The 21,399-nt window shown below is 40.0% G+C and overlaps 1 protein-coding gene across 1 annotated transcript in view; it reads right to left on the bottom strand.

Annotated features, from left to right (window-relative positions):
• LINGO3 (leucine rich repeat and Ig domain containing 3) overlaps positions 1 to 20,959 on the bottom strand; it is a 65,838-nt gene extending 44,879 nt beyond the window's left edge. The window contains exon 1 of the mRNA XM_075282163.1: positions 20,727 to 20,959. The gene's annotated coding sequence lies outside the window, so the exon portion shown is untranslated. The remainder of the gene's footprint in view (positions 1 to 20,726) is intronic.
• Between the last annotated feature and the right edge of the window lie 440 nt (positions 20,960 to 21,399).

The raw sequence follows: 21,399 nt of genomic DNA, 5'->3' as shown, positions 1-21,399 counted from the left end.
ATGTAGGTAAATGTGTAATATTAGTTGATTGCTATCACATTGCTATTTATTATATGTACTGATATTATTACATTGTGGTAAGTACTGTGTTTTGTAGTCATATTATGTTTAGTGTAGTAGTGTTGTTAAATGTAGTTGTATATTACCTCATCACCTATGAGAAAAAAGCAAAGTAGTAAACTGTTATACCAGGAAAAAGATAATAAATGAGGTAGCCATTAGCAACCCCTTTACACCCAGGAAAAACCAATACAATAGTAAAGAATCAAAAATTTAGTTCCATCCTTGTGTTTAGTGAATACCCCGGGGGTTGTGTTGTGAACTGTGTATGCCATGTGACAGGCATTGGTGTATGCCAGGTGGTAACTTAACTCCTGCTTACCTCACAAAGGGTATGATGAGGGAAGCGTGAATGAAATTATTCATGTCAGACAGGTCACTCTGTTTCTTTTTCTGTATTGTGCAGGCAGCCAAAGAGAAACTGGAGAACTTGTAATACATGAAAGGAACAGAAACCTTATACCTGCCCCTGCTGTGTAACCTGTTCAAATACACAGATAATGGCTCACTTAGCCAGCACACACCATTGCAATGAACAGAACAGGCAGCGTAGGCCCAGAACTACTAATTCTTTATAGCACCGTTATATCATACCTTGTATACCTGACTGACGGTAATAACTGCAGAGACCTGCAATTCTAGGCTACGTTGTTAACTTTCTACTGACGCATGATATGACTGGATTCAGAGGATATTATATACGCCTTGTCACTTAAAGCATAGTTGTCAACATTTGAATTTTTTTTCCAGGAAAACTTTGGTTATGCAAGTCAGATGGTGGAAATCTTCCCATAATACACAATATGGGTCAGATTTATCAAAACTACATAAAAGATAACTGTCTTTGTTGCCCAGCTTTCATTTTGCCATGACAGCTTAAAGAGTTTGTGTGGGGAGATTCATTTTTTTAACAATGCCTTCTTATCATATAGATGAGATATAGATGAGGATCCCTGTATTCAGTTTATTCTATGTAGGGAACCAAATTGCTTCTCTGTAACTCAGTCTGTTTTTCAGGTCTTGTCTTGCTTCACTAGCTTTTCCTTTTATACATAGAAACCTTTTCATCTTTGGAAACTGACCTGTTTTGGGACAACCAAAGGGAGTTTACGAACTAAAACAAAGAAAACCCCCCCAAAATGTATACATATACCATGGAAGGACAATATGAGGTAGAGCCATGACGTATTTTGACCGAAAGTCACACGCTATAATAAAGTTCTCTGAAAACATTCAGTTGGGCAGGATAAACATTTCTGGTGTCAAATACTTAATGTGTGTTCATACAAGGGGGTGTTCACACTAGCATTGTTAATGTCTGCTGCTGTCTTCCATCATAGATGTGTATATATTGTGAGAAGGAGACAGGCAGGGTGTTGAAGGGTCGGTACATTTCCCCAAGACTCCTCACATGTGTTTGCTACAACACAGGTATGGGGAATGCCTGTGAGGGCTCAGGCGCGGCGTGCAAAGATGTCTACTGCGCATGCGCTATCTCTTGTCTTGCTATAAGTCTAAAAGCGCACTGGAGTTTGTGCATGTGCATATAAACTACCAGCCGACAGCCATACTGTGTCTGTGCAACTCTCCCTGCTCTCGGCTCATAGCCACAGCAGGTTAAGAGCAGCTGTGCCTGCACAGGGGCTCCGGAGTCAAAGACTGTGTGGGCACTTCTGTTTAGAAGTGCTCCCTGTACTGTCTTTTAGTTGGGAAAAATCGTGCTTCATTTGTCAGGGCCTCCTAATAGGTACCAGCAGAAAATAATTGATCTACTGGGGTCAGTTCCTATTGACACCCAAGATTGAAAATGTTAAGAAGTTAGAAATATAACTTAAAAAATATATGTATATATACAAGCATATTAGTAATATATGTATAAATAGGAATATATATATAAAAGATATATCATAAAAATTCACAATTGATATATACAGGCAGAGAACATGATGTACACACATGAAAGTAATAACATGCATCAATCATTACAGGATTATCCTTTCTTGTAAATAATAAAAGGATGGTCAATAAATAAATATGAGCAACCTATGTCAGTACCGTAGGAGACTACAGATTATATATAAAGAGTAATATTTAAAAGGATAATACATATATAAATATTAAAAATAAATAAATGCATAAATACCAGATGAGTTCATAAATAACTAATTAGATAAAAGCATAAATGCAGGAAAAACCGAGTTGCGTTTCCATTGCTATGAAGGGCCTTAGCCTTAAAGGGATTTATAAATATAGTGCCTGTACTGAAATCTGAGGTTTTTACATTTATATATGTATAATTTATAAATCTATAACGTATAATTGGCATGCTGCGATTTAAAAAAAAAAATGCAATGATGTTTTGAAGTTGCAGCATCTCCGTTGTAGGTTATTTCTCCAAGGTCTGGACAGGATTAGACAGAATCCCATCCAATTTGCAGGAACTGTAATACGCTGCGTTTTTTGACTCAGCGTTTCTGCATATTTGCAATGTGGGCCCTGGCTTTAAAAAGGAAGAAAATCACTTTATAATGTACAATGAAATAAATTAGAAACATTTATATCTATATCTCACTGTCATGTGCTTTTGTGCTGGGGCTCATTGCATCATTTATTGCTTTTCACAGATTTCATAGAAATCCATAAGAAATCATCTTTGTATGAATTCTGATGAATACAGTATGAAGCTATAAATTTATACAGGGACTACATTAGAGATTTCTATTACACAGATCCATAATATGGCTGTCTGCATGAATGGTGAACCAAGAGCAGTACTATCAGAAATACAGTAGCTATGGAAGGGTACTAAGTTACGTTCTCCTGTTTCATGGAAAATAAGTTACTATCTGTATATATATATATATATATATATATATATATATATATATATATTGTATTGTATTCAATACTTACTAATTTTACAAATATAAGACTGAAGCTCAGCCCCTGCCTGCCACAGGCATTTTTTGATTTTTGTTTTCGACTCCCTGCCTTCCAGACCCCTTAACATTTTAATTATGGGCCCAGGCATATTTTCCAGTGATGTTCCGTTTCCTCGTTTCCAGTGGGTGAGTTTGTTAGGCAGGGCTAGTAGTAGGCCAGCTAGCTAGAGAAACAGGGAGGGGGTGTAAGTGAGAAAGGGAGGAGGGGGAAGGTGTCAACTCTGAGTGAAGTGCAAGGCATCATAGTAGTTGTAGGGAAAAAGAACAGAAAACTATCCATGTAAACAAATGCAGAAGATGCCAGGAGCTCCAAGAGAAATCCAGAAATCACTCAACACACTGGTAAACGTATTTGGTTGAACTCATTAGCCTATTAATAATGGTACCATTATGGAATTAAATTGTAGAAAACTGCGTTAATGTGACATTCTTATGGGCTTCACTTTTATGACATTCACTCTGCAGCCAAAATGACTTATCACCTGTTTTCTATGAGTTGGTATGATTCCAGTATACCACATTCATATAGTTTTCTTTTAATGTTATAACCCCTTTAAATATAATGTTTGTAGACGGGGCGTTTTCAGACAAGGAAATATATAATTTGTATTTGTTCATTTATTTTTATTTCAAATCTAGGGAAAGGGATGATTTTAACATTGAAAAACTTTTAATTGCATGTCCCATAGACAGCAACACAACTGTACTGCAGTCTCTGGGACTTTTGTTACATAGCTATTGAGGCTGGTGAATAGCTATAAGGCTCCCGGATATCATAGAAACAGAACAGCTCCCGCGATCTCACAGTGCGGAAAGCATTCTGCACCATCCTGGTCCGGCCCCAGGGGTCTTTTTTACACTTACTAATTGTGGGTAATAACTCTGGGTCTCCTTTGTACAACACAGTGGAGACTCAGTAGCTATGGTGACCTTTCTGCAGCATAGAGGCCACCATCTTTAAAGACTCAACATCTGCCGTAATTTTATGGCGGATATCCAGAAGTGGTTAAATAATGGGGTAGATTTATCAATACTGTATAAAAGTGAGGCAGAGCAAATTCAAATTAGACAGTCTTAAACTGTGGCAGGTTTATAAGACTGAGTTCACATGGAGTTTTTTGGTCAGGATTTTGAGGCGGAATCCACCTCAAAATCCTTCTCCAAAAAATGCCTCACCATACAGTCCTATGTAATCCACTACTAATTTATTTCCGCTAGCGGAAAAAAGAAGCAACATGTCCATTCTTCAGGCGTTTTTCACCTGAAAAAATCAATACAAGTCAATGGGAGGCAGAAAATCGCCTCATGGTTTTTCGACGCGTTTTTGACCGGAATTGTCAAAAACCGCGAGGTAGATTTTCCACCTGACATTGTCTTGCATTAATTTTTCAGGCAGAAAACACCTAAAAAACCACCTCAGAGGGGCAACACGAGTGGTTAGTGGTTAGCACTGCAGCCTTACAACGCTTGAGTCCTGGGTTCAAATCCCACCCAAAACAACATCTGCAAGGAGTTTGTATGTTCTCACCGCGTTTGCATGGATTTCCTCCCAATCTACAAAGACATACTGATAGGAAAAAAATGTAAATTGTGAACCCTATATGGGGCTCACAATCTACATAAAAAAAAAAAAACACAAAAAAAAAGCCTCAGAATTTTTCGGAGTGGATTTTTCCTGACCAAAATCCTGACCAAAAAACTCCCTGTGAACTCAGCCTTAAAGTGTCTGTGAAGTCACATCCCTTTTGCTGTGCAAGTCTTAAATGAGTCTAAGGCTAAGACTCCACATTGTGGATATGCAGCTTTTTTGTTGCAGATTTTGCTGCGTTTTTGTTTTTTTTAGCTAAAGCCAAGAATGGGTATTAAAGGAATGTCAAATATATAGGAAGTACATATATTCTATCCTCTGCTCAATTCATTCCTGGCTTTGGCTCAAAAAGCGGCAGTAAAATCTGCAACAAAAAAAGCTGCATTTCCCCAACATAGGGCCGTAGCTTAAACAGCGGATGAATGTGGTGCACAGCATGTTAGAATTCTGGCATACTTTGCTTGATAAATCTCCCCTAATGTCTCTGTATATAATTAGGAAGTTTAGTAGAGTATTGCAATCTCACATTTAGCAGTCAAATGCACATTTAGCTGGAAGACTTACAGTCAAAACAGATTTGACTACTGTGAGCAGGAAACAAATAGCACAATACAGTTATAATTATATTCTCCTCCAGTTATTTCTAGCACTTGATGCTAAACAGTGCGTACAATAGGCAGTAACGCTAGGTTCACACTAGTGATCGGGTTTCTGTCCTTGGGGTCCGCTTCAGGTCCGCTTAAAAAGATAGACTATAATGTGGTCCTCTGGGTTTTCGCACAGTTTCCACCAAGAACAGCAGAGAGAAAAGTCCTTTATTGTCTATAATTTAAATAAAGAATATATTGTGATGCAGTCAAAGAGTGTTTGCATATTTGTGGTACGGAATTACTTTGCTGGACAACTGGACAACTCGCATTGTTGAAGGACCATTCATTTTAAATATGTCCATATATTGGAGGTAAATTAAGTTATATACTATGAGTCAATGACACAAAACAGACTAATGTGTATAACTAATGGTTACTAATTTTTCAGACAAATTAGTCTATGACATTTAACAGAGCATGTGATTCTGGACCAAAATGTAATGTACTATATAGCTGTATCCCTTCTAGCTAATTTGCAGTTCACTCCTTGTTACTAGGGAACTTCTGCTCATAGATGCAAGGCTAGACAGGTTCACAGTGAGTGAAGGGGTGGAAGTTCTGTTCTATCTTCACACAGTGAATAGAGGAGAAGGACTGATTCTCCTCAGAACCTCCACACAAGTCTGCAAACCGCTTTGTCTTTTTGATGGATTAAACATTCTGCACTGGACTAAACATTCTCACAATGTAAGAAAAGTACTTGTATTACTTCTGGTTGCTTGTTTGGTTACATCTGGGATATTATTTAATAACAGCAAGCAGTTTTACTGACTGTGGTGATAGATTACTCTTTTGTTAGGGAACTTTTTAGCTACATCATGCCTTAATGTATAGTCCTATATTTTCAGTTTAGTGTTCCTGGACATCCTATATTATATACAGTTGGTCTTTTTTTTAAGCTATTTGCTTGCTATTGTACAGTCACACCTGGCCAAAATAAATGTAAAACCAGTAGGAATGGATAGGGGACGGAGGCAGGTTGAAATTGCAGCAGACAAACTGATAAGACACTATGTATGAGAGCTTATACAGTCATAGAACAGACCTGCACATATTTCAACTTTTTATGAAAATTCAAGTAACCTGTAGTAGAGGTGCTTAAAATCTGTCAGTTTATGAAACAAAATTTACAGTTGAATTCTGCAATGGAGACTGTGCGAAATTACTCAGAGCTGTAGCTAGGTTTCTCTTCCTCAGGGAAAAACATTCAAGGTGGCACCCCCCATTCCCTCTACCTCAAGAGAAATGTAAACACTAAAAATCTGAGAAGCACGTACTTTACTGTTAGGTTCCACATATAGTGAGGTCTAGATTCAACAGCAATGTCAGTAAAACAATATTTATCTCATAAACAGGGGCGATGGAATCATTCCCCCCACCCTTTTTTTTTTTTCTTCTTTTTTTCTTTTTTGTAGATTGTGAGCCCCATATAGAGCTTACAATGTACATTTTTTTCCTATCACTATGTCTTTGGAGTGTGGAAGAAAATCCACACAAACACAGGAAGAACATACAAACTCCTTGCTGATGTTGTTCATAGCAGGATTCAAACCCAGGACTCCAGTGTTTCAAGGCTGCAGTGCTAACCACTGAGCCATTGTGTTGCCCCTGGAACCATTCCCTTTGAAAGGTTTTCAGTTTTTTTTGTTTTTTTTATGTCATATTCTCAAATAAGTAATCAATATCTGAATTGTTTACAGAGCTGGAGGCAGATGACACCATGCATTGTATAGTGACCAAAACACCCTATTACAGCTCAGCTCATTCAGTCTTAAGCGAGCTGAGATGTAGTAACATTACATAGTTACATAGTTAGTATGGTTGAAAAAAAGACATTTGTCCATCAAGTTCAACCAGGAAATGGGAAAAGCCATGTTATTCTATACATTTCCATAACCATCAATGCTATTTTGCTCTAAAAAGGCTTGTAATCCTTTTTAAAAAATATCGGCTCTGACTGCCATGACAGTTCCTGGCGTAGGAAATTACACAGATTCATAGTCCTTACAATGAAGAAGCCTTGTTGGCTCTTGAGATTGCATCTTTTTTTTTCAGACAGAGAGAGTGTCCCCTTGTCTTTTGAGGGGATTCTATATGGAACAGCTTTTCCCCAAATTTCTTATTCTATCTATCTACCTATCTATCTATCTATCTATCTATCTATCATCTATCTATTTCCTATCTATCTATCTATCTATCTATCTATCTATCTATCTATCTATCTATCTATCTACTGTATCTATCTATCTATAACTCCTATCTATCCTTATCTATCTATCTATCTATCTATCTATCTATCTATCTATCTATCCTTATCTATCTATCTATCTATCTATCTATCTGTCTGTCTGTCTGTCTGTCTGTCTGTCTGTCTGTCTGTCTATCTATCCTTATCTATCTATCTATCTCCTATCTATCTATCTATCTATCTATCTATCTATCATCTATCTATCTATCTATCTCCTATCTATCTATCTATCTATCTATCTATCTATCTCCTATCTATCTATCTATCTATCTATCTATCTATCTATTTATCTATCTATAACTCCTATCTATCTATAACTCCTATCTATCCTTATCTATCTATCTATCTATCTATCTATCTCCTATCTATCTATCTATCTATCTATCTATCTCCTATCTATCTATCTATCTATCTATCTATCTATCTATCTATCTATCTATCACTCCTATCTATCTATAACTCCTATCTATCCTTATCTATCTATCTATCTATCTATCCTTATCTATCTATCTATTTCCTATCTATCTATCTATCTATCTATCTATCTATCTATCTATCTATCTATCTATAACTCCTATCTATCTATAACTCCTATCTATCCTTATCTATCTATCTCCTATCTATCTATCTATCTATCTATCTATCTATCTATCTATCTATCTATCTATAACTCCTATCTATCTATAACTCCTATCTATCTATCTATCTATCTCCTATCTATCTATCTATCTATCTATCTATCTATCTATCTATCTATCTATCTATCTATCTATCTATAACTCCTATCTATCTATAACTCCTATCTATCCTTATCTATCTATCTATCTATCTATCTATCTATCTCCTATCTATCTATCTATCTATCTATCTATCTATCTATCTCCTATCTATCTATCTATCTATCTATCTATCTATCTATCTCTCCTATCTATCCTTATCTATCTATCTATCTATCTATCCTTATCTATCTATCTATCTATCTATCTATCTATTTCCTATCTATCTATCTATCTATCTATCTATCTATCTCCTATCTATCTATCTATCTATCTATCTATCTATCTCCTATCTATCTATCTATCTATCTATCTATCTATCTCCTATCTATCTGTCTATCTATCTATCTATCTATCTATCTATATCTATCTTTATCAGGTTTATCATATCTCCTCTTAATCACCTCTTCTTCAGACTAAACAAATTTAACTCCCTTCCTTTAACTAACTTCCTTTAATCTCTCCTCATAACTGAGGTCCTCCAGGCCCAAACACTCAGTCTGTCCAAGTCTGCTTCTAACCTATGTACATCCTCTATAGACTGTACTATACTGCATAGTTGAGTCATCTGCAAAAATAGAGGCACTCTATCATTAGGAAAAGTCATTTTTAACTAAGCACATACTTGCATAGCCTTTAGAAAGGCATACCTTTTGTATGTAAATTGCCTCAGTGGTTTTTGAATGAGCCTGCTTTTATTCATATGCTAATTAGCCTCTTGGTGCACCCTGGAAGTGTCATTGTGCACCTTCTGCTATTCTTTCCTATGTATGTGTACAGCACAGGCTGCTGCTGCTGATGACTCAGCTTCCTGCTAGCACACACACATAGGAGATAATAGCAGAGAGGAGACTGCAGGGAACTTCCTGTGCTGGCTGGAAGCTAATTAGCATGTGCATAAAAACGGACTTATTCAAAAGCCACTGAGGCACTTTACATTCAAAAGGTATGTGTGGAATAGCCTTTCTAAAGCCTATGCAAGGATATGATTAGTTAAAAATGACTGTTCCCAATGATAGAGCCCCTTTAATCCCGTCTTCTGTATCTTTTATAAATAAGTTACATAAGAGTGGACCTAGCACTGAACCCTGGGGTACATCACATATAACCGAGGACTAATCTGAGCTGCAGTCATTCCTCTGGACACAATCCTTTAACCAGTTTTCAATCCCATTACAAACTATATTTTCCAAGCCAATGGACCTGATTTTACCCATTAAATGTCCATGAAGGACAGTGTCAAATTTCTTTGCAAAGTCCAGGAACACTATATCCACGGCCTCCCGTCAGTCCAGACTCCTACTCACCTCTTCATAAAAGCAAATCATGTTAGTCTGACAACTTTTGTCTTTAGTAAAACCATGCTGTCTGTCACTTATTATGTTACGTAGAGTCACATATTCCTGTATATAGTCACTTTAGAGCCACTCAAATCGTTTTCTACAATGGATGTTAAGCTCATCAGTCTGGAATTACCTGGAGAAGACCTAAAGTGACCTCCTTTTGGAAAACAGACCCCTTAAGGAATTCATCTAGGGGTGATATGACCATTTTGAACCCCCATGCTTTTCACTGAAATTCTCAGAATTTGGCTGCCAATTTTAAAAAATTATAACTTCTACAGTTATATGTACTTTTTCATATTTTATTTCCATTTTACCAGAAAATAAAGTAGCCAATCTTGTTACCCAATTTCTCCTGAGCACAGAAATGCCCAATTTGTGTCAAAAACCACTGTTTGGGCACAGAGGAGGGCTCAGAAGCAAAGGAGCGTTGTTTCTCTTTTGGAGCTCTAATTTTACACATGTTGCCATGTTGCATTTGCAGAGCCCTAGAGGTACAACAACAGTGGAAACCCCCCAAATTTTGGAAACTAAACCACTTATATTTGTTTAGGGATATAGTGACACTACAGGCTTTTCTAAATGGTATGTCACAGCAGATGGTGCAGAATGAGAATTGTAATTTTTGAATCAGATTTGTCATTTCAGTGCCCGATATTGTGCCCAGCACATGCCACCGAAGATACTGAACCCATAAAATGTAATGTAAATTCTCCTGGATATGTCAATACCCTACATGTGGTAGTTGTGTAATGCCTGACCACATGACAGGGCTCAGAAGGGAAGGGCCACTATTTAGACTACTGGAGCACAGACATAGTTGATAGGTTGGAAAAAGAAGATAAACAGGATGGCACTGCTGGGTCTGTAGATATGATTCCTAGTAGGCTGGAGGTGAATCAGAGGATTTAACCTTATATATTCAGAGCCGTGGGGGTGCTTCACAACCAGAAAAAAAGCACTATGGCAATAATGAAAAAGTAGAAAAATTGGAAGGGCACTCACCCACACAGAGGCTCATCTTCATAAAAGGCTTCTTTTATTAAGGTATCACATCTTAAAAACAATTCTTGTAGGGAGGGAAAACAGCATCAAATGGCAAGAAGGCAACAGCCGTTTCGCGCAGCTATGTGCGCTTTCTCAAGCCTCAAAATGCACATAGCTGCGCGAAACGGCTGTTGCCTTCTTGCCATTTGCTAACAGCGAAAAATGACATGTTGCATAGTCCTGTTGGTACACAGCAGCGCCGCATCTCCCATGAGGCGACCTGAAGCGACCGCTTCAGGCGGCGCTATATCAGGGCCTCAGGGAGGGCGGCATTTTTGATTACCTAAGCTAGTCCAAGCTGTCCTGGACTGGCTTAGCACCGAGCGGTGGATTGGGAAGGCCGCTGAAGCAGCGCTGCTCCAGAAGCCTCCCCTCACGCTCAGAGAGCAGGTCCTCTCCGTGCCTGCTCTCTGCCTGCAAACGCCGCTAAGCCCCGCCCCCTTGCTTCACCCCGCCCCCTTCGCACTCTGCCCGGGGGGGGAGCGGCTTTCTGTAGTTCGCCTCGGGCGGCGAAAGGGGCAGGTTCACCCTTGGTACACAGCATCCCCATCAGGGAACTCCAACACCAGAAAGGGGTGCAGATGGTCTTCCATAAGTTGCATGTATCGAGCACCATTCATTGATCCCTGCATCTGGACAATGTTGCCCAATTGCGACAGTGTGAACATGGCCCAGACTATGACAGAGCCACCTCTCGCATGGACAAGTCCCTGTTGGTATGCAGGATCCATGGTTTCATGGGGCATACACCACACTCTCACACTCCCATTGGCTCTGTACAGCTGGAACCGTAATTCATCAGACCATGCCACATGCCGCCACTGTTCCATGGTCCAATGTCGATGGTTGGGGGCTCATGCCAGTCTTTGAGCTCTGTGTTGTGGCATTAGCAAAGGGACACGTCTGTTGAAGCCTATTCTCGGCATACTGTCCTGGTGGAAATGGGGTCCTCGAGCCCCACATTTAAATCAGCAGCGATTTGACCCACAGTAGACCATCGAGAGCCCTGTACGACTCTGTTGAGGTGACGTGACATCCGTTCAGTGAAGGCTTGTGGTCTACCGGTGCACCGGTTTACATGGCTGCCAATGTTGTCTCTGCGATATTGTAGGTCCACCCGAGACCAATTATCTTCCCACGTTCAAAGTCACTTAACTCGCAACATGCTGCCATGTTCACAAGACATCTGTCTGCATCAGACTGCTCAGATATCCTGGCGACACTAGCGCCATAGGCCACATTGCGTCACACTGTTTGAGTGTAATATCCGACACAATCGGTACTGAGACACACCTTCCCATGACTTTTGGCCACTGAGTTTATTGTGCTCAGCATTTGCCACTGGAGACCTAGACCGCATAAATGTGGGTTCTCCTGGAAATGGCAATTCTCACGTATGGCTGCTATGTGATAACTGGACACACGGGGGAAAGAGAAGGGAAAGAGGCAGCATGCGACAGGGGGATAAGCTGTGCATCAGGGTAAAATATCAAGGTTTGCATGATAAATGCGAAAAAATTCTTTCATACACAGCCCTGTTTTTTCAGGACACGTATCACATTGGTATACGGTGTCCTTCCTTATTTCCCTCTTTGAGCAGACTCGGTACCTCTTTTGATTCTTTTCTTTTTTGGAAGTTTGGGGAACTTCTCCTAGAATGTGTTATCCTGGTACTATGTGTTTGGCCTCACTTCCAGATGTACTGGGTTCCCCCGCTTCCTGGTCTCTAAACAGGAGGTTCTTGATAACCAAATCTTGAAAATCCAGGAAAGTTCCCCTCTGGCCTGCACATCGAAATAATACGTACACATCTGTACGACGTGCACAGCCAGTTTTTTATACCACACATTTGATTTGCGCATGGCGCTGTAGGGCTTCAGGACTTGATCTGACAAGTCCACCCCCATGTACCTATTGTAGTAAAAGATGCAGTCTGATTTGATGATCTCTGTACTGGTACCTCGTACCTGGTACATAGGTGCTGGTGTGGCCATGTATTGTTGTCAATAGAAGGACTCTCTTGTCCTTGTGCTTGACACACAATCCATTGCTCGTACATTAAACCCTGTTCTCACACCTTCCGAGTGTTTGCCCAAGCAGAATCTTATGGAGGCCTCTCTAATTTTTTCGGATGGTACCGCATGCCGCAGTATTTTTGGAGGCGAGGCTATTGAAGAATGCCATGCTAGTATAAAAGTTATCCAGGTAGAGTTGGTAACCTGGTCCAGCAGTGGATGTACCAAATCCCACACAATTTTGGCAGTAACTCTCAGTAAGGGGGGGCATTATGGAGGATCAATTCTGGTGTCCTTCCCTTGATATATCCTAAACCTGTAGGTATACCCTGATGCATTCTCGCACAGCTTATACATCTTCATGCCATACCTTGCCCTCTTGCGTGACATGTATTGGCGGAATTGAAGCCTCCCTTTAAAATGTACCAGCGATTCATCAACATAAATACAGTGCTCAGGGGTGTTTGCTTGGACAAACCAGGCACTGAAATGGTCTATTAAGGGTCTCAATTAATATAAACGGTCAAAACTGGGGTTATCTCAGGGTGGGCACTGTTCATTGTCTGCATAGTGTAGGAATTAAACAGGGGCGTAATTACCGTAGAGGCAGCAGAGGCAGCTGCCACACGGCCCGGGCCATTAGGGGGCTCGGTGACAGCCGCTACTGCTGCGTTTTTTTTTTTTTTTAATAGGCCGTTACCGGCTGAAGACCAGAAGTAACAGGTCTCCGATTATTATACTCTGGGGTCTGTAATTGTTTATGGGTGTCCATAGTGGGGCATAATACTGTGTGCAGAGGCCACTAAGGGACATAATACTGTGTGCAGGGGCCACTAAGGGACATAATACTGTGTGCAGGGGCCATTATGGGACATAATACTGTGTGCAAGGGCCACTAAGGGACATAATAGTGTGTTCAGGGGCCACTAAGGGACATAATAGTGTGTGCAGGGGCCACTATGTGGGATAATACTGTGTACAGGGGCCACTAAGGGACATAATACTGTGTGCAGGGGCCACTATGGGGGATAATACTGTGTGCAGCAGCCACTATGGGACATAATACTATGTGCAGGGGCCACTGAGGGACATAATACTGTGTGCAGGGGCCACTAAGGGATATAATACTGTGTGCAGGGGCCACTGAGGGACATAATACTGTGTGCAGGAGCCACTAAGGGACATAATAGAGTGCGGAGGAGGGGTCGGTCGAGGTCTTCGGTGTCGGTCGGGGGGGCATGTCAAAAGTTCGCCACGGGGCCCCGCCATTCCTCTTTACGCCACTGGGAACAAAGTATGGCCTCATAGCGCATCCTGGATATTGTAGTTCGATATAATGGGGTGTAGTATAATATGTTTGTGCTCCAGTAGTCTCTAAGAGATGGCTTTTTTATCATATTTTTAAGTATCATGTTTAACAGGAGTGCCCAGGGTTTTTGGTTTTGTACTGTTGGGCATACAAATTAGTCTGCACCACCATGAGCTCTATGAGGTCCTCAGTAAAAAATAATGAAAGAAATCAAATTCACTGAGCCCTGCCGTATCAAATTTAATCCCTGGGGTGCCTGTGTACTCTGGGATCTGGGGAACATAGTTCTCAGGAACTGAAGTCCAAATGGGGCCACTTTGCTCTGGGCTTTGTACAGTGCTGTCACTCCTTTCTGGGGTCTCAAGTGCAGTGGGTCTAGGGGTCTCTCATAATCATCTTCATGACTTGACGAGGACGATGATAAAATAAAAAGTGTGGCACCATCAGAAGATTCGCTGTCAGAGGCAAGAAATGCATACGCCTCTTCAGCGATAAAGGAGTACTGGCATTTTGGTATGAAATGTAGGGGGGGTTCACAGTATATATTGGTGTGTTCACAGTAAACTGTATATACAGTAAAAACTGTGTAAAGAAAAAAAATATATACCCCAAAAATTAGGTATATAAATGAAAAGTTTGGACTTCCCTACACTAAACTACGGATTCCCTGAACTAATACTATGCCTAAACTAATTTTATGTAAACTTCCCTGATACTAAAGCAAACTAATGTAAGTAATTTTATGCAAATTCCCTAACACTAACTAATTACTAACACTGAACTGGACTAAACTACGATGACAGTCCCTATTACTAAAACTAAGGTGACGGTTTCCTGACACTAAACAAAACTACTATTTAAAAAAACAAAAAAACAAAACAAAAAAAAACAGAACAAATAAGACAGACAAGACATAAGTAGTACAACAAAGAGGGTAGACAGATGGGACGCAGGTACAATAAGGAGGTGGGCAGATGGCAATGCCAGAGGAAGATATGAAGTGGGCACAGAAGGAGACACACAACAGAGGCAGACAACAGAGAAGGTAAGAATGGATACTAAATACAGTATACTACTAGCAACTACTACCAACCTCTCTCAGCTACTCACTAAACCCAACAGAGGAGCTGAGGACTGTTGCAAGGAGTAGTAGCAGTTCTGTGACGTCACTGATTGCAACTATGGGTCAGTAGTCAGTGACTAACCAATAGCGGCGATCAGAGCGGGCAGGACCATCACTACAGTAGCCAATCCCACATCTGAATAAATGAAAAAATGCAAATAGCAGCGATTGCATATCGGCGATTGCCGCCATTGCTCACATGTGTAATGGCGTTGGTCACCGTTAGGTTTGCCGCCATTTGTTCACTTACTGGGGCCTCATGTTGAATGGCGTGATGGTCTGCTGTACCTTATAGCAGCCATCACAGCAGGCATACATGGAAAAATGCAAATAGCAGCAATCGCATATCAGCGATCACCGCCATTGCTCACATATGTAATGGCGGCAGTCGCCGTTAGGATCGCCGCCATTTGTTCACTTACTGGGGCCTTCCTTACAGCAGCCATCACAGCAGACATTACATTCTTCCTGCGATTACATCTCACATGGCAATGGTTGCACTTCCACGATCGCCGCCATTATCCACGTGACTAATGATGGCGATCACTGATGTGGGACCACTGACATTTGTCTTATTTGACATTTTTGTGGGGAACAGCAGCCATCACAGCTATTTTAGGTGAAAGGGAGGCAGGAGGGAATGGGCAAGCCAGTCAGTAATATTACTGAGCTGAACATAAACAAATTGTAGAGGGGCGAGTTTAGAAAGACCAATCAGAAGGGAGTTACAGTAATAAAGGCGACAGTGAATCAGGGCGACAATAAGGTTCTTGAATGTATCTGGTAAGGAAAAGTCAGATTCTAGAGATGTTTTTGAGGTGGAGATGACATGAGTGTGCGAGTGATTGGATATGGGGGTCAAGGAAAGGTCTGAGTCAAACACAACCCCGAGGCAGTGGGCATACTGCCTAGGAGTTATGGTACGGCTGGAGACTGCAATGAAGATATTAGGGAAAGGTATATTAGATGGTGGAAACATTTGTAGTTCCAACTTTGAAAGTTTCAGTTTCAGATAAAGCAAAGACGATATTTGAGACAGCAAAGAGACAATCACTGGTGCCCTCTATTAGTGCAGGGGTGATGTCATGGGATGATGCATAATTGGGTGTCATCAGCATAAAGATGGTAATGAAAGCCAAATCTGACAATTGTTTGTTCAATAAGGGCTGTGTAGAGAGAGAGGAGAGTGTGGTGTCCTTGAGGCCATCAGAACAGAGCATAATGAGGAGGAGTTGATGGTCAGCAGTATCAAATGCTGCTGAGAGGTCCAGAAGAATAAGAAGAGAATAGTCACCATTAGATTTAGTCCTGAGGAGATCATTTGAGACTTTTGTGAGGGCCATTTCAGTAGAGCATAGAGTGCAGAAGCCAGATTATAAGGGTCAAGAAGAGAGATAGCGGAATAAACGAGAATAGACCAAGCGTTCCAAGATTTTGGAGATGAAGGGGAGGTTTGAGATGGGTCGATAGTTAGTAGCACAGAACATGTCCAGGGAGTATTTCTTCAATAGTGGGGTTATGACAGCATGTTTGAAAGAGGATGGGAAAATTCCAGAAGAGAGGGAGAGGTTAAATATTTTAGTTAGTTAAGTTGTGACAGCAGGCGACAGAGACTGGAGAAGATGTAAGCGGAAGGGGTCACTACTGCAGGTCGTAGGGCAAGAAGAAGAAAGGAGCTGAAAGACTTACTCTTCTGTAACTGGTTAAAAAGATGAGAATAAACAAGGTGAAGTGCGGTTGGTGAGGGGATCAATGCCACCTGGGGATTGAGCAGTTATTTCCTGATGGATCTTATTAGGACAGGAGATTGAAGAGATGGTAGACAGAGAGGACTGTAGAGTATCTGAGATGTGCTGGATGTTAATAGCACGTAAATTCTTATACTTATCATGGGTAGGTGTGTCCTGTGAAAGAGAGAAAGTACTGATGATGAGAGATAGAAGGTTATGATCAGAGAGGGGCAGAGTAGTTAGTAAATTTAGAAACTGTGAGGAGTCGAAGGATGATACGATCGATTGTGTTGCCATCTACATCTGTGGCAGAAGAAGAAAGTTGTGAAAGATGAAAAGAAATGGCTATTGAGAGAAACTGTGAGGAGACAGGGTTGTTGGGGATGTTAAAGTCACCCATGATGAGGGTAGGAATTTCACTGGATAAAACAACTGGAAGCCAAGAAGCAAAGTGATCTACAAATTGGTAGGGTGATCCACGTGGACCATAGATCAAAGGAGAGTGGGCAAAAAAGTCTGATGGCATGAACCTCAAATGAGGGGAATGTGAATAAAGGTACTGGAGGAATCACCTGAAAAGTGCATGGTAGAGGTGATTCTACAGTTTCCAAAAATGCTATTCAGCTTTGGATCCCAATTTACATGTAAATTTCTGATTTACTGATATACATATAAGGGGAAAAGTGCATTTGGGGCAAGCCTTAGGTTGCCTGGGCTTTGGTCTCAGTTCTAAATTTGCTGGCAAAGTACATGAAAATGAGGCTCCAAAGATGAATAACAGAAGTATATTTGTTAGCTGTAGAATCACCTCTACAAGGTACTGAGATCAGGTTTATGATGAATTTTCTGCTGACTGACTCCTTTTAAAGATCAGAAATCATTCAGGGTAATAAAAATGTTATAATAGAGGACCCACAGAAGTGTTTACATATTTTACAGTTGTGTTCTTCTGGATCTTTTAGTGAACTGTTGTGTCAAGGAGGTGCCATTACTCCTTAGGGGAAGAGAGCCATGTGGGCATAAGAAGTCTAATACACCATGCAATGCTCTACTGAGAAAAGGTAAGCAAAGTATGTCTCTTCCAAAAAAAGAAAGTGTACTCTAGTGCCACAGGATAGTATTCCAGTCACAGCATGTTATCCCCTATCCAAAGGATAGGATATGCTAATCAGTGGATAGGATTTGCTAGTCAGTGGGGTCTCACTGCTAGGACCCCCACTGATTATCAAGAGCTAGGATGCTTTGGCCTGAATGGAGTGGGTTTTTTTTGGACAGAGTGAGACACACCATTCATTTCAAGAGGTAGCCAAATGCTTTATAGCTTACTGTGGGAGTAACTTGGTGTGAGTGGAATAGATCTTTAAGTTCAAGTCCAAAACTGCAACAGGTCTTTAAAGAGGTTGTCCCATCTCAAGGATCCTATCTATATTGGTAGCTTATGTAAATTGAAGCCTTTTTCTAAATATATTGCTTTAGAAACCCTGCTTTGTTTGCCTGATATGTGAATTTATTCCTCCCATTGTTTACACTGTGCTGCTATAACTACAAGCCTATAGGATAAGTGACGTCACTCATTCACTCACCTCTCTTGTCGGCTTCAGCTACTTGCACTTTGCTGATAAAGCCTCGTCTGTTATCGCTCTATGTAAACACACAGATAACACTGAGTCCATTCTGTACAAGAATCTGCAGATTATCTGACCTGCAGAAGTTTTGTTTTTCCCATTCAGCAGGTGGGATGGAGAGGAAGAGAAATACAGGAAGTGAGACAGACACTTCAGGCAGCCTGGCTGAAAGACTGAGATGGGAGAACCCCTTTAAACATGACTAGGATATAAACCAAACTAGACGCTTATCTTTAGAGAGCCTGGTTATGTTTCAATGCCTTATTTTTTCAGCATTCTGCTTCAATCCCTTTTTCCCACTGAAAACCATGGGAGAAAGAATCAAGTTGGAATTTGGTGCTGATTTTGAAGAGGAACAAGGCCCTTATACATAAATTGACAATTGGTGTTATCATTCCCCTTGTCAAAGGTGTCTATCCCTATACAAAGTGCACAGATATTCGTAAGTCTCTTGGATGAATAATAAAGGATTAGCAAAATATAGAGATCTAAGAAAAGATGCTCTAAATTGTTATATTATGTGAAATACTAATATTTACTAAAACAGACATGTTAAGACAGATATAAAATCTCCTTTAAAACTTATGTTACTGGAGGTACAATCTGTGGTACATATGGAAGGTTTCATATGTCTGTAGGACACACAGATACACAATAGATGAAGAGAGAGCTAGAACTGTTTCATGTTATCAGCAAAACACACATAAAAAGTGTCAGACATTTTGCTAACAGCATTAATGAGGCACAAATTGATTCTCAGCAGTATAGAAAAGTAAGACATGTCAGCTGCTGGTGCTGGCGTTTTCAATGCAGCTGACACAACCTGGCTGGTAAGCAATGTGCACAATGTACTAACAGTGGGTTACTGAATGCTGTGTGTCATATATTGTCAAGGTAAGCTATGCTAGAGCACGATGCACTATATTATTAGCAGCCCTCGCATTTGTTCCCAAATCATTTTTTATGTAATTACTTTTCAAAGTATTCAGAGACCACATTTGTTTTATTTCACGGGCTGACTATACCTACTTGTACATGCATTGTGCAGAGAATTACAATGACGTATTCAGCTCATGTATGATATCTAGTAGCATACCTTTGTTTCAAGTAAATAATTGAAATGATTAATTTTCATGCATTTTGCACAATGTGACTTTACACCCAGTGACAAGCTTTCTAACAGAATTACATATACAGTCAAATGTTTGTGCCATAGTTTTCTTATGTCCAGAGGTTATGAAAATTGCCAATATATTTGACCTGCTCGATGACTGTGTGTAAAAAACTGAAAATATTTCTATGTTGACTGAAACATCATAGTTTTCTCTAATGCTATTGGTTTCCACTGGAAAAATATCTATCATTATACAAAAGATTTGTGTGTGATAATGGCAGCTCACATGACTGTTTTTATGATGAATTATTGGGACTATGGTCTGACTGTAGTGTTAGGTGTAAACCCAGCATTAGTTACAACCTTCTAACCAATCCAATGTGGATGATTTACTCATATTATTATACTTGGCATATAATATGCCCTTATTATCAAATGAAGCATGAAATACTGTTATCAGGAGGCCATGTGTGATGTAATGTATTGACTGCCTTTGAGCATGATATACTGTTATTAGCGGTGTGCCTATCATGTTCTGTTTTACAGTGCAATACTTTTAATAGCTCATAAATCATCACATATATGTAGTTTATGGCGTGTTTTGTGTCTCTATTTAGTGGTATGCTAATATGCTTGTTTGTTGCATCGGTGTATATGGTATTTGCCTTCTGTATGCATAGTAGCAGGATCAAAACACATGCCCTGAAGTCTTCTGTACACATTCAATATGCAGGGCTATTGCAGTCATTCTTAAAAGAGCTCCACAAAGGTGTGAAAAAATAGACAATTTGCACAATAAAACATACACTGTGCAGTCAGAATTAGACGTAATATCTCTGGGTCATTAAGGTTTTGCTGAAAGCTAACAGTAAATTTTTAGTAAGAATGTCAAATTGCAGCCTTTTTTCTCTATGAGAAGATGTGTGGTTGCACTGTACACTATGCCATTGATAAACCTTATAGTCCTTTCTGTCTAAGCAGCAGTCCATACTACATTACATTACCCTGCAAACCACTATTAATATTCCATTATTGACCCCACAATATATACACTGTATTTCACCCCAGTCTGCAGTGCAGCCGCTTGTGCCCCTTATATCTTGACCCCATATGCATGCAGCTGTGTCAATGTGTCCGCAATCCATCCAACACTCACTGTGCTTGTGTCCTCCGTTTGCTCCTCTCCCTCCTCATCCTCGTACAGCTTACACTCAGTGTGTGTATCCCTCCTCCCAGTCACTCTGTGCTGTTCCCTTGCTGCTCAAACATATCACTGGGCTGCAGCATGCGTCTCAGTCAGTGACTCCCTCTCCAGCCCTTCCTCCTCTCATTCTCATTCTCGCCCTGTCTATTCTTGTCGCCCCTTCTACGCTTTTCTTTTTACCTATTGTCCACCAATTGTCTCACCCAATCCCACTTATCGCCTTTTTTTTTTTCAATGTCAAGTGTTCGTCTTGAAAGGTTAGGAAAACTTTCGAATGTGCTTTACTAATGTTTTGGGAAATCTAGCTATCTGGTTTTATAAGTGGTTTAAAAATGATACCGCAAAATATGAAGAAAACTTCTTCTTGCTTTGGTGTATCTGGTCTATTATTATTATTATTATTATTATTATCATCATCATTATTATTATTAATATTGTTATTTAGTTGCTATTATTACATATTATTAATAATCAGTAGTACAAATAAACGGCACAAGAAAAAAACAAGCAAATAAAGCGTGAAGTACAGGATCAAAAATAAACTAGAACCAGAAACATGAGGTGAAAAATATGGGGAAAAGGAAAGAAAATAAAGTAAAGAAAGTGGGTCATAAACTAATAAGTG

This window comes from Leptodactylus fuscus, chromosome 1 (assembly GCF_031893055.1).
Source record: "Leptodactylus fuscus isolate aLepFus1 chromosome 1, aLepFus1.hap2, whole genome shotgun sequence".
Classification (NCBI taxonomy): domain Eukaryota; kingdom Metazoa; phylum Chordata; class Amphibia; order Anura; family Leptodactylidae; genus Leptodactylus; species Leptodactylus fuscus.
Note: the sequence above shows the minus strand (reverse complement) of the source record. Positions and strands in the feature narration are given on the sequence as shown.